The following is an 11,833-nucleotide window of genomic DNA, read 5'->3' on the forward strand; positions in this document are numbered from 1 at the left end:
TGATTTATTTTACATGAATACCTCCAGATGCATAGTAATCGGCTCATTATTTTGTTGTAGAAACTTGGTTACTCTCCTCTCTACTATAACATGCTTCCAGACAGACCTAGTATGTGACAAGTGTACTGCATCGCCTAATCACTTCTTTTGGTGTTTTGTTATGTCATGACCAGATACTTTGGCAATTAGCATCATGTTATTCACTCCTCGGCTGCCCCTCGTGAGAAAGTAAATAATAGGTGTAAGAAGCATAGTAAGAAGTGTAATTTATTCACTACCACGGAGGCAAGGATTTATGATTTACAATGCGTTGACACCGGACACCAGGAGAACTTTGCTTTTTGGCAGCCAAGGGTTGTAATAAAGGCAACTTTTTTCTTTTTCTTTTTCATTTTTTTTTTAGACAATATAGTGTTTATTCAGTCTAATTGATTAAAGAAATGTTTGTCCTGGTGGACAGACACAGTGCCACACTGGCCGGTTATGTCAGACGCTGACTTTATTTCCACCAATATCCGGAACAATCGGTGTTGTACGATGGCAGTTAACTCAGTTCACAACAAGCTGCAGTATGTGAGACAAAATTGAGTAATAATCTTCAAGAATATTCTTGCTGTGTAATGCCACAATCACTTGCAGTTTACTCTGTTAGTAAACATTAAACAAAGAATTTTTATCTCAAACAACCACATGACTCTTCCTTAAAGTCCATGAGGTTAATGCTAACACATCATGGGAAAAGCCATAGATGGGCTAACAAATAGCATTGGTGTCACTTACTTGTATAGTAAACAATGTGTACAGGCATATATTTTTCATCTTTTGCGAAGAATGACTAATATTACAGCAGTTTACAGATTAGCTGAGAATGGTACAGTATAGCTGTCATACTGCCCCCAGGTGGCCAAGATGCACACACCAGAAGGAACTGCACAATGTCTGTTGAGCTGAAGTAGAAAATTCGGCAACAACTGTTTAATTCCTTATATTCTCTTTAATAATGTCAAGTCTGTATGTTTATAGAAAGAACAATAAGATATGTTGCAGTTTTCCACATCAGAAATCATATTAAAAACATTTTTGCTGGGTTTTGGGGAGATTTGAACAGACTGATGGATTTTTTGTTCATTTCAGTGGGGAAAGATGATTTGAGATACAAGCTTTTTGAGTTACAGGTTTAGTCATGCAATGAACTACAAGGCACCACTGTATTATTACATTATTAATACTAGCAGTAGTTGTAAAATACAGGTGTTTGATGTCATTAAACAAATGCAATTTATTGGCTATCCCAGCAATCATTCAACTATGAGAGTCGCTCTCAGAAGAAGCTCCAGCTGTATTAGTGGCACACCCAGTTCAATACTCGAAGAATGAGGACAACGGGTTCACAAGCCTTCTCTTCCAACGACGCTACATTTGCATTATTCGCCGAAAGTCTTCAAGTTAAAGTTGTAAAAATGTGAAACAGAAGCGAGAGGCTAAATGTTGGTCATGGCGTATGTGAGGAAGTCAAGGGCGCGTCATGTTATGACCTCGGTGACCGGCGTGCAGGCTCCCTCCCACTCCAAGCATGCCATCTCTCCACAAACTGAGGCCTGCCCGCCTTCACACACACATACACACACACACACACACACACATGCTTTCAATTGGCCACCACCACTGCTGTGTCTGCAGCTCCCACAAAAACAAAAACAAAAACAAAACAGCTAGGCGTAGCTCGACAAACCTGATTATGACATTAGCTAACGGATGCTTTGGCGTTCACAATCTGGACTTTTTTTCTTTTTTTTTCTTAATACAAATGAGTACTTTTGTGCGTCAACAGGAATTTATTGGAAAAGTGTCACTCATGCAGCGACAAGGCAGGCTGTTTACAACTTACTTGCTTTAGTAAAGTAAAGTAAAGTAAAGTAAAGTAAAGTAAAGTAAAGTAAATATACACTATATGTAGGGGTCGAAGGCCTCTTTGTTTTGATCCTGACTTCCAAGGATTTTGAACAAGGGATTTAAATGATTTTGCCTCTGATAAAGATGCGTGTACAGCCTGAAAGAATCACGAAAACCAGAATGTCCTACACACTTCCAACTTCAAGTTTTGTCAAGCTGCATTTTCTCCTTATAAAACACGACTCACTTTAAAAAGAAGTAAAGAGCAATCAAGAAAAGATACTGTTAGGATAACTTAATAGCAAATATGATCCCCAAACAGTTGAATATGGTCTAAAACGTCTAAAATCATTCTTTACTGGTTATTTGAATTTGAAAAAATTCACCTGAGGTGTGTGTGTGTACATGCACATGCAGCAGAGACTCTACTATCTTCCCCTAAGAAACCCAGGCTAAACTCAGCTGCTCCACATACGCCTGTCTCTAAGTTAAGATGTTGACATATGTCCTTGAGACAATTCCTATTTAGGCAGCGGGATGGTGAAGAAAAGCACACAATCATAACATTTCTTACACAAGTCTCTTAAGATGTTATTTTCCAAGTAAAAGCTTGCATGTATGTTAAATATTTAACTGTACAGGGTGTCCTCAGTGTATGATGAAGTTGCCCTCTGATCAGCAGTTGAACGAGTAAACTTTTTTGTCGTTGACAAAAATGTAAGGCAAGTCGAGTCAAAGTGTATTCATCTATGACGTCAATAATATTGTTTAAAAACAGTATCGCGTTCCACAACCTTTGGGCGACATGGATGTCTTTCATTTTATGAGAGATTTTGATAGACAGAACAGCATAGGAAAAACATTAAAACAAGTTATTAAAAATACAACTCACTAAGGCCTTTTCACACCTCCACACGGCAACGCAAATCCCACGTTCGACTTCACCATTCATTCTCTGTGCTGCGGGGGCGGCAGCATGGTTTACCATATTGAGGTGTAGCAAAGCAGAGGGTGACAGACGAAAAATGATCTCCTTGAGAGGGACGTCATAGTAATGGCAAAAATCTCCTTCATTGTGACAGGGGTTGGTGAAGTGATTTTCGTGTACTTTCTAGCAGGGACTTATACTGGCTTAAATGGAGGAAACTTTGATAATTACAGTGTCTTTGTCTCCCCGAACTGTGGAATAAGAGAAAATAAATAATGTGGCGAATATAAAAAGGCACAGCGATGACCAGGCCTTTCCTTTGCAAGAAAGAAAATGGGTTGCGGAATTTGCTAAGGTGCAGTCCACTTCTCCATTGGGAAAGCTTTCCTGTTTACTTCCTGGTGGGCTGCTACTTCAGCACTTCCATATTTGAGCATGCTGGACCAGGATCCCATGGTTGCCGCTGTGTCGCACAGTACCTTTTACACTGAGCAAATAGAGATTGTGCACGTGACGTCACCGTTTTCACGGTACCATATTGCCGGTCAAACAAGCTGCTAGGCAGTGCGGAAGTCGCTGAATCGGAGCAGATTTTTCACAATGCCCGAAACCTATTGTGCTGTTGGTTGTCACAATAGACAAGACGGTTCTACAAATAGATCCTTATATAGTATACCAGTTGAAAAGACGAGAAAAGATTGATGGATTTCAGCAATTAAATGGGGTGGATGGTGCCCAATGAAATACACACACCTGTGTAGCAGTCATTTCAGGTAGGAATTATTCTTGTCAATCTCAAATTATCAAGCATTTGTAATGCCAAATTGACTCATTTGAGAACAGACTTTTATACACTTTCAAAGTTTTCCGTGTAAATCTTGACCACTTACTCACCAGATACATGTGTAGATCCAGTTGTCCAAGACAAGCGGAAGCGAATTAACAGTCAAATTTCTCATCAGTGAAAAAGTCAACATCGGCATTAAATATCGATTCTCTATGCCAAGTGTCTCTCATTTTTCCATGTACCTTCGTTTATTGTCACCTTCTAAATGTTTAACTTTATCGGACAAAACTCTGGGTGTCGTGCCATAAGACATATTTCGTTTCGTCTCAATGGAATTAACTTTCAACAATGCTTTTTCTGTACCGGCAATATGGCGACCTAAACAAAAATCACGGGACTTTATGATTTAGGTGCACGATCTCTATACAATGTGAAAAGCATCGCACCTCGTAGAAAAGCTCAGGTTCTCTTTGATTGTTTCTATTTTACCTGTAGTTTAATTGGATTTCCAACATCGTGCCCGCCATTTTGTCCCCAGCACCATTGTGTTTCTGCTTAGCTAATGGATATTGCTTATCTATGTTTATGCACCGGGAGTATATTTACCTTGTTTGCCCACATTTTTACACATTATGATCCAAAAGCAGAAAGCTGGGTTTTTTTTGCAATGTTGTTCCAGCCGAAAGAAAAGCAACGACCATTGAAATGAAGCTTAACATCATAAAAAGATCAGAAAGTAACACCGACGAACATCGGTAAAGATTTGGGCTTCAGTCGGTCGACCGAAGCGATCTTTAAGGACAAAGCCTGTATTTTAGCGCACGTGAAGGGTTTCGCCTCTCTGAACGATACAGTGATCATGGAGAAACTTTTTTTGTAAAGAAAAAAAAATGAAGCAGGGTTCTTCGATCGTTGCCAAGATGGATCGAGGATTAGAATCAATGTAGGCTTAATATCAGCCTAATGTTCATTAAGGGAAAAGGCACGGCGTATTTTCCTAACTTTGAAAGAGCAGAAAGGCAAAGATGCTGAGGAGGAAATCCGACTGACGCGGAAATTCGGGTTATGTCGCTAGCGTAGGAACGGATCTCGTTCGTGGATCGAGGACTAGCTGTATTATATTCTGGTATAGTCATAAACGAGGATCTCCCTGTCACTTTTTACTACTTGTCCGCGACCAACTTCATGGTCCTGACGCACCAGTTGAGAATCTCTGATCTAAAAGACAGCAGGCAAGACATACTGTACGTAAATCGCAAGCAAACTGCTGAGGAAGTGAGGAAAGAGGGAGAGGCCGTGTGAACAGTTAGGGACATGAACACTAAAGGAGTGAGGAATCATGCAGGTGCATTGGTGTGGGAACACATGAAACCAAACTTGATTGATGACAGGAAAAATTAGCAACCCAAATCAGAAACACGTGTCTTCACTCTTCTTGAGACAACGCCCTTTTCCACATCTGCTACAGTAACACAGTGTACTTGATACTTTTTATAGTTTTTTTTTTTTTTTTTAGCACTATGTGCCAAAAACACAAGTAAACCACTGTACCATGATCTCATTATACGCTTATTTAGATGTATTATTTTCAGGGTCAAAGCTGCTGAGAGTGATTTGAATTTATAAAAATGTCGCATAATGCAGACTAATCATCATTTGTTTTCCAGTCTAATGTGTCTACCTTGTGCAACATGACTCTTTCACATGGGAACAACACAGTGATTTCACTGCAAAGCCAGATACAGGCTTGGAGCATGCTCAAATATTTCAACTATTTGTTCAAGTGAAGAAAAAAAAAAGGTTCACTGCACTTGACTTTTTGGGATCAAGTTTGTCAAACTAAAACTCATTTTCCAAACATTAAAATTATTATTTTATTCACATAAACATGACAAATGTTAGTCAAAGAAACAAGGCAATGGATAAATATAAATTAAGCCATGCGGCTGTAAAGGTGAAATCAATCAAGTCCATTTTACTCCTTATCTTTGTCTATTGTTCTCATCATCATGATGTATATTGAATGTCACCTTCGGCTAACCTCTCATTGGTCACTCATTGGAAGATCTATTTGTGTTTCTATTCTTCTCATTATCTTTCAAAGTCTCTTTAGGGATCATAATAGGTATGAAAATTATTAAATATCTGTAACCACACGTCATATGAATGCACATTTTCATTATGTTTTGCTGTTATTGAAAATTTCTTCATCAAAGGGGGTGTCATGGAGTTTATTTGATGATTGTGGAGAAATAACAAATACTTAATGCTACAGAGGGAGCCATGCTGAACTCCCCCAAAACAAACAAACACCGAATATAGTTTCAAACGTTATAATTGGGTCCAAACAATGTTATAAAAATCTTTCCTTACATGTCATCACAAGTCACAAGTCAAGGCACTTTTACAACTCAGGAACGTACCTAAAAACAGTCCAAATAGTTACCTTGGAGTATGTTAGTCTTGTATGACAAACTATATGAACTCCACACAAATACTTTGACAAGACAAATCTGAAGTCAATTAAAGGGACACCTAAAGAAAAGAGTTAAAAAGTTACAATGAGGGTTTGCCACTCACCGTGCAAGCAGGTTGGTCCACGTTGGAATTCAGTTGTGGTTGTACACCAAGTGGGCCCTTTGGGAAATGGCCGGTTAAGTGTCTGACTAACTCACCTTCCCAAGACCCTATACTGACAGATGCATAAGACAACTGGAAGCGTCAATTCACATCCAGGAGTTCAAGTCAAGCTCAACATTTCCACAGAATGCTCCCCCAAAAATTAAGGTGCTGCCCCCCACCCCACGCTGGGAGACGAAGCAATGACTCTGAAGCAGCCTGGTTGGTAAGTGAACGCTGCCTGACTGCCACTGGTGTCATCTGCCTCCCTATCCCCCTCTCTCCTCCCTTCAAGCTTGATAAATCACACACACACACACACACCACACACACACACACAACACACACACACACCACACACACACACACACACACACACACACACACACACACACACCACACACACACACGCACACACACACAGAGTGAGACTTTCAAGCACTCGTCCCAAGAGAACCACTGGCCATATGAGAGGCTAGAAGCGCAACTTCTTCCTCCCTCCTTCCTTCTTTCACCCTATCCCTCCCTCCTTGCCTGCCTCTCCTCTTTCATTCCACTCTCCTGTTGTTGTTTTTTTTCACTGCCTCTGCTGAGACACCCTTATTGCAGCAATTGCATTAGCCTCCACTGAGCCAGCAGTGGCTCTTAGTGCCTAATAGAATGTTGAGTCTCTCTCTTGCTGTCTTTGTCTCTCTGTGTACTCGTCCCTCTCCCAATGTCCATCACTTTGTGATGTGCATGTCCACCCACATACACACCTAGTTTTTTTCCCTCTGCGACCAGTCTTCCGTAAAAGGACACGGTCGCTATTTTTTGCTCTTTTCCCAAACCTCCTTGAGGGAATGCATGATAGTGTTTCAACAGTATGAGAGTCCACTGATGGCTGATTAGGGCCCAGTGTTGTTTGATACAGCAAAAATTGGGGGTCACGCGTAGGGCTTTTTAACAACTTAACCGATTTTTAAAATGTGAGAGACATGACAAGGAAAAATAGCACTGAGTTTGTGGTGTACTCGAGATGACCAACAAAGATCACCACACATCGAAGCATGTCTGTTGCAGTACCATGAATGACCTGTGACAGACAGCCACAAGGCATCCGGCCTGCTAGAAAATACAAAGAAGAGGAAAGAGTAATCGAAAGAAAGATCCAGTTGATTAGCATTCCATTACCTATTGCCTTTGTGGTAACATTGGTATTTTTGCCTTTTGGGAAGGATGTTTTCACTGCTAGCTCTCCCAGTTAACGTGGATGTTTGATTTCTAAAGACGTCAATGGCATTGAAGGAGTCATTTTTCCTTGATTTTTCTTTTTGTGTACCATACTGTATATGTTTATAATGGACAATCAGTTGTTGATGATGATGATGACGACGATAAAGTTGGGGATACATCGAAAGGAGCTTATTTGGCCTGTTGTGAATACACAGAAGGTTGTCCCTAATGTAGTGCCCTGAATGGACCCGACAATGAATAGTGAAACAAGAAAAAGTCATAGAAATCAAAACGTGACCCTCATATCCAAATTGTTGCACATCAATATAACTCTAACCTTAATATTACTACTGATATAAACAACGAAAGCTATATGACTATATACTGTTACTATCATAACTATTAAAAACAGTACCTAATTGAACCTCTTCAGTCAACCTTTAACTATCACAACACAGGAGACTAATTGACAAAAGGAGGAACTGGAGAAATTGGTGCAGGATAAAAATATAGATATAAGAAATTTATTTGGTCATTTGAGTCACAAGAGCATCACTGATAGTGTAATGGTTCACTTTCCTGAATCTTTTGGTTATGTTTGTGCATTTTACAGGTTGTCTATCTCTATTCTATTCCTGTGATTGATGGGGAACCAGTACAAGGTGTATTCTGGCCAAAGTCCACCTCCCACAACCAGGAGAAATGGTATAGAAAATGGAAGGATGGGTAACAACAGAACCCGCTGCTCCAGAATGCAAATGGTGAAGTCAGTGAGAACACATTGCAGAACAAGATGCAGGGTAACGCCATGTGTCACTGTGAAACTGCAAATGTAAAAGACAGATCAACAAATATACACCCAAATATGTAGACCGTAAACTCAAATGTGAATACAATAATTTTTAATAGTGCAATAAAGTGTGGTTTGTGAAATATCCCATTCCCATGTTGCAGTCAAATTGGGCTGTCAAGAAAGACAGCAGAATAGTGTCAGTGTCTCATCAACCGGGACTCTCCAGTAGTTTGGGACTTGGCCTTTAATTCTTGAAACCTTGCAGAGTGACAGAGAGGCCCAGTGGGGGGAACTGCTTGTATGAGGCCAGCAGTTTTAGTCACTGTGAAGTCTCCTCAAAACGAGGCTTTCTATTGCACAGTTTGAATGTAAGTGGATCAACTTTGTCATTTTGACATGTAAAACAGTGACGAGTACTCCACATACAGTTAGTGGGTTAGCAAAAAATTCTCCTAACCAAAAAAAAAAAAAAAAACACTTTTTGGTGAGATTTATTTTTTGTAGCAATCTGGATAAAGGTGGCTTTGACGGAGGTCTTTGCTTCACAGAGTGAGAACTTCCGCATTCGCCAAAACAGGTCGAAGCACTTCCTCTCGGTCGATCTATGAGACTACATTGTCATGAAGGATATATTTATTATCCATCCATCCATCCATCCATCCATTTTCTGTGCTGCTTATCCACACACACTCATATCTTCTTATCTTTTAGCCATATAAATGAATGGAAACGCTGTTAATCTGTCCCCCCCCTCCAGAGAATGTCAACAATCTTTGGTTTGTATTATTTATTTATAGGTCCTGAATTTTGGCTAGTTATACCTACATAAACAAGGACTTACAAAAACATAAAAGCGTCAATTTACTTCAAAGAAACAAAACATGGTGACAAGTGTCCATAAAAGCCCCCTCCGAGAGCTACTTCTGTTAGACACAGTTTTGTATCTGCTTTGTCCATATTTGGCTATGACCACCTCTTTCCTTTGATTGGTTGCCTTTGTATGGAAGGCGCACTTGTGAGAGCACGTTTGCTATGATGACACCGCTGGCTCAGGAGCGGAGAGGTAGGCAGAGATCTTCGCTAGTGACGTCGATAACCTTGAAGAATTCAAATGACCTGATTTCAGGCCTCTCAGCAGAAAAAAATATGTGCAAGTCAGGAATATGTCGACGACTTTAATTCGGTTTTCACGTTTACTGATGCCCAATAGTCCCAATATAACTCCCAAATACTAGAAAATGTTGTTTTTGTAAAATATTGGAACTTTAAAGGGCTACTCTCATGAAATGGATGATTTTTAGTATGTTATGAATGAAAAAACGGCAGCCAATATGGGCCTATGCATTTTTTAACCACAAAACATGATTTTGCCGTATAAAGCTTTTTGTAACTCCTGGCATGAAAATCCTCTCGAGGGATTTGTTTTCAAGAAGAAGCAGGAAGTGACGTAAAGGACAGAGGCACCCCCAAGTGGACTCGTTTGTTTCCATTAGTTTTACCTCCGGGAAGGGAGCTCGTTGTTCCCTCATGTTAGCCAAAATGCCGGCTCGTTGCATTGCTGGATATTGCTTGAACACTCAGGAGAATGGATTTAGCCTTCATAAGTTAGCAAGAGACCCGGTTCGTCGTGAAAAATGGATTGCACGGGTGCAGAGGACGAGAGCTTCGTGGGTTCCAAATAACAGGTAGGTGTGTATACAGCGACTAAAAAAATAATAGTTTGGGGCGGACAACATAACTCATAACATAACAAAAGATCTGCGTACGAAATATGGCGATGTGCGCGTCGGACAGCGTCAGGCTGCTGTGTCGCTTCGCCAGCGAAGGCTTCGCTTCGGGCTCGCAGATGGCAGCGGCTCTGAAGAACCCAGCCAAGAATGCCTCACTCAGCCGCGTGTGCGCAGTAAAGCGCCCTGCCTCGACGGTGTTGTTCATCGCGTACTCCGGCGGCTATGAACAACCCCCTAAAGCAGCACGGCTCGGCTCCATTATAAGCCACCACGGCGTCGAAAATGAGCCACACCGGCTGAGGTGCTGCGTTCGCCGGTCACAGCTTCTGCGAAGGCTGCGCGTCGGGCTTTGCGTACGGCGGCGGCTCTGAAGAACCCAGCCGAGAATGCCTCGGTCATCCGCGTGTGCACAGTAAAGCGCCCCGGCTCTACGGTGTTGTTCATTGCGTACTGCGGCGTCTATAAACAAACCCGTAAAGCAGCACGGCTCAGCTCTGCCTCACTCAGCCGCTTCTGACGACAAAGCAGTAAAGCACCTTGGCTCAACGGTGTTGTTCATCGCGTACTGTGGCGGCTATGAACAACCCCGTAAAGCAGCACGGCTCGGATCCATCATAAGCCACACCGCCCGGCTGCGGTGAGCCTTGATGGCTCATCTCCACCGCGGAAGTGGATCGGACGGGGATGCGGTTTGGCCGTCATCACATTTCATCTGAATATGGCTCGAAACAATAGTGTAATATTGCCCCGAGGGCTCGAAACAATGGTGTAATATTGCCCTGGTAACTTCATTCGGTTGTGTGGTGTTCTCCTTTTGAAAAAAGCTTCCGCGTCAGAAGCGTTCATCTCCCATAGTTAGGGTGCACTGCATGTTTCCATTGGCGAATGTCTGGGTGACATCACGTACAGAGGATGGAGCAAATATGGCGACCACTTGGATGTCGTAGAATAACACTTCTGCAACTTTGCACATGGATGACGCGCTCTCCGCACACATATATTTTTTCGTATAGACATTGAAGTGAATAATGTTTTTTGTAATTTTCAATACAATATCTATTTTAGAATGTTTATAGGGATGACATATGGGCTTTAATAAGAAAATAGCACTGTACGAGTCAATGATGGTGTAGTGGTACACACACCTGACTTTGGTGCAGGCACCCTGGGATCAATTCCTGCACAGTGATGGTGTTGATATCTTCCCTCTGAGTGTCTGGCAACCAGTTCAGGGTATAGTCTGCCTTTTGCCTGAAGCTAGCTAGCTCATTTTTGTCACTGGCCATGTTATAGTTATTGTTTCCCTCAGATGGCTCTACCTCTATGATTGTTAAACAATATACAGTACTATAGTGTTTAATCACTTCATCAAATCATTACAAGAACTGTAAACACAAATTGATGAATAACTGCTTTTGAAATCATACATAAATAGTTTGTCCAACTATTCTTCAAACTTCTGTCAGAAAAAAAGGTTATATAAAGAACAAATTCTTATAATATCTTAATGTAATTATTTAATTCACATGATGGGATTTTTTTTTACAAAGATTATAGTAAGAATGATGTAAATTGGCACACATGATTTGCCATTCATGGACCACATAAAATCATGTGGCGGCCTGGATCTGGAACAGAGACCTTGAGTTTGACACCTATGAATACAGTAATGACATATTCAAATAGAAGGTAAATGCTGAAACTTTTTTTTCCACTTTTTTTGTGCTTCAATTCAATTAACATGGTGTGCCTCCTTCTGGTGTGTGTGCCTTGGCCACCTAAAGGCAGTATAATATAAACGCAGACACACAAAGAAGCCTTTCACACCTGAATAAGTCAATTGCACAAATACTCTTTTTTTCGCAAAG

Source organism: Syngnathoides biaculeatus, chromosome 7, assembly GCF_019802595.1.
Source record: "Syngnathoides biaculeatus isolate LvHL_M chromosome 7, ASM1980259v1, whole genome shotgun sequence".
Lineage (NCBI taxonomy): Eukaryota > Metazoa > Chordata > Actinopteri > Syngnathiformes > Syngnathidae > Syngnathoides > Syngnathoides biaculeatus.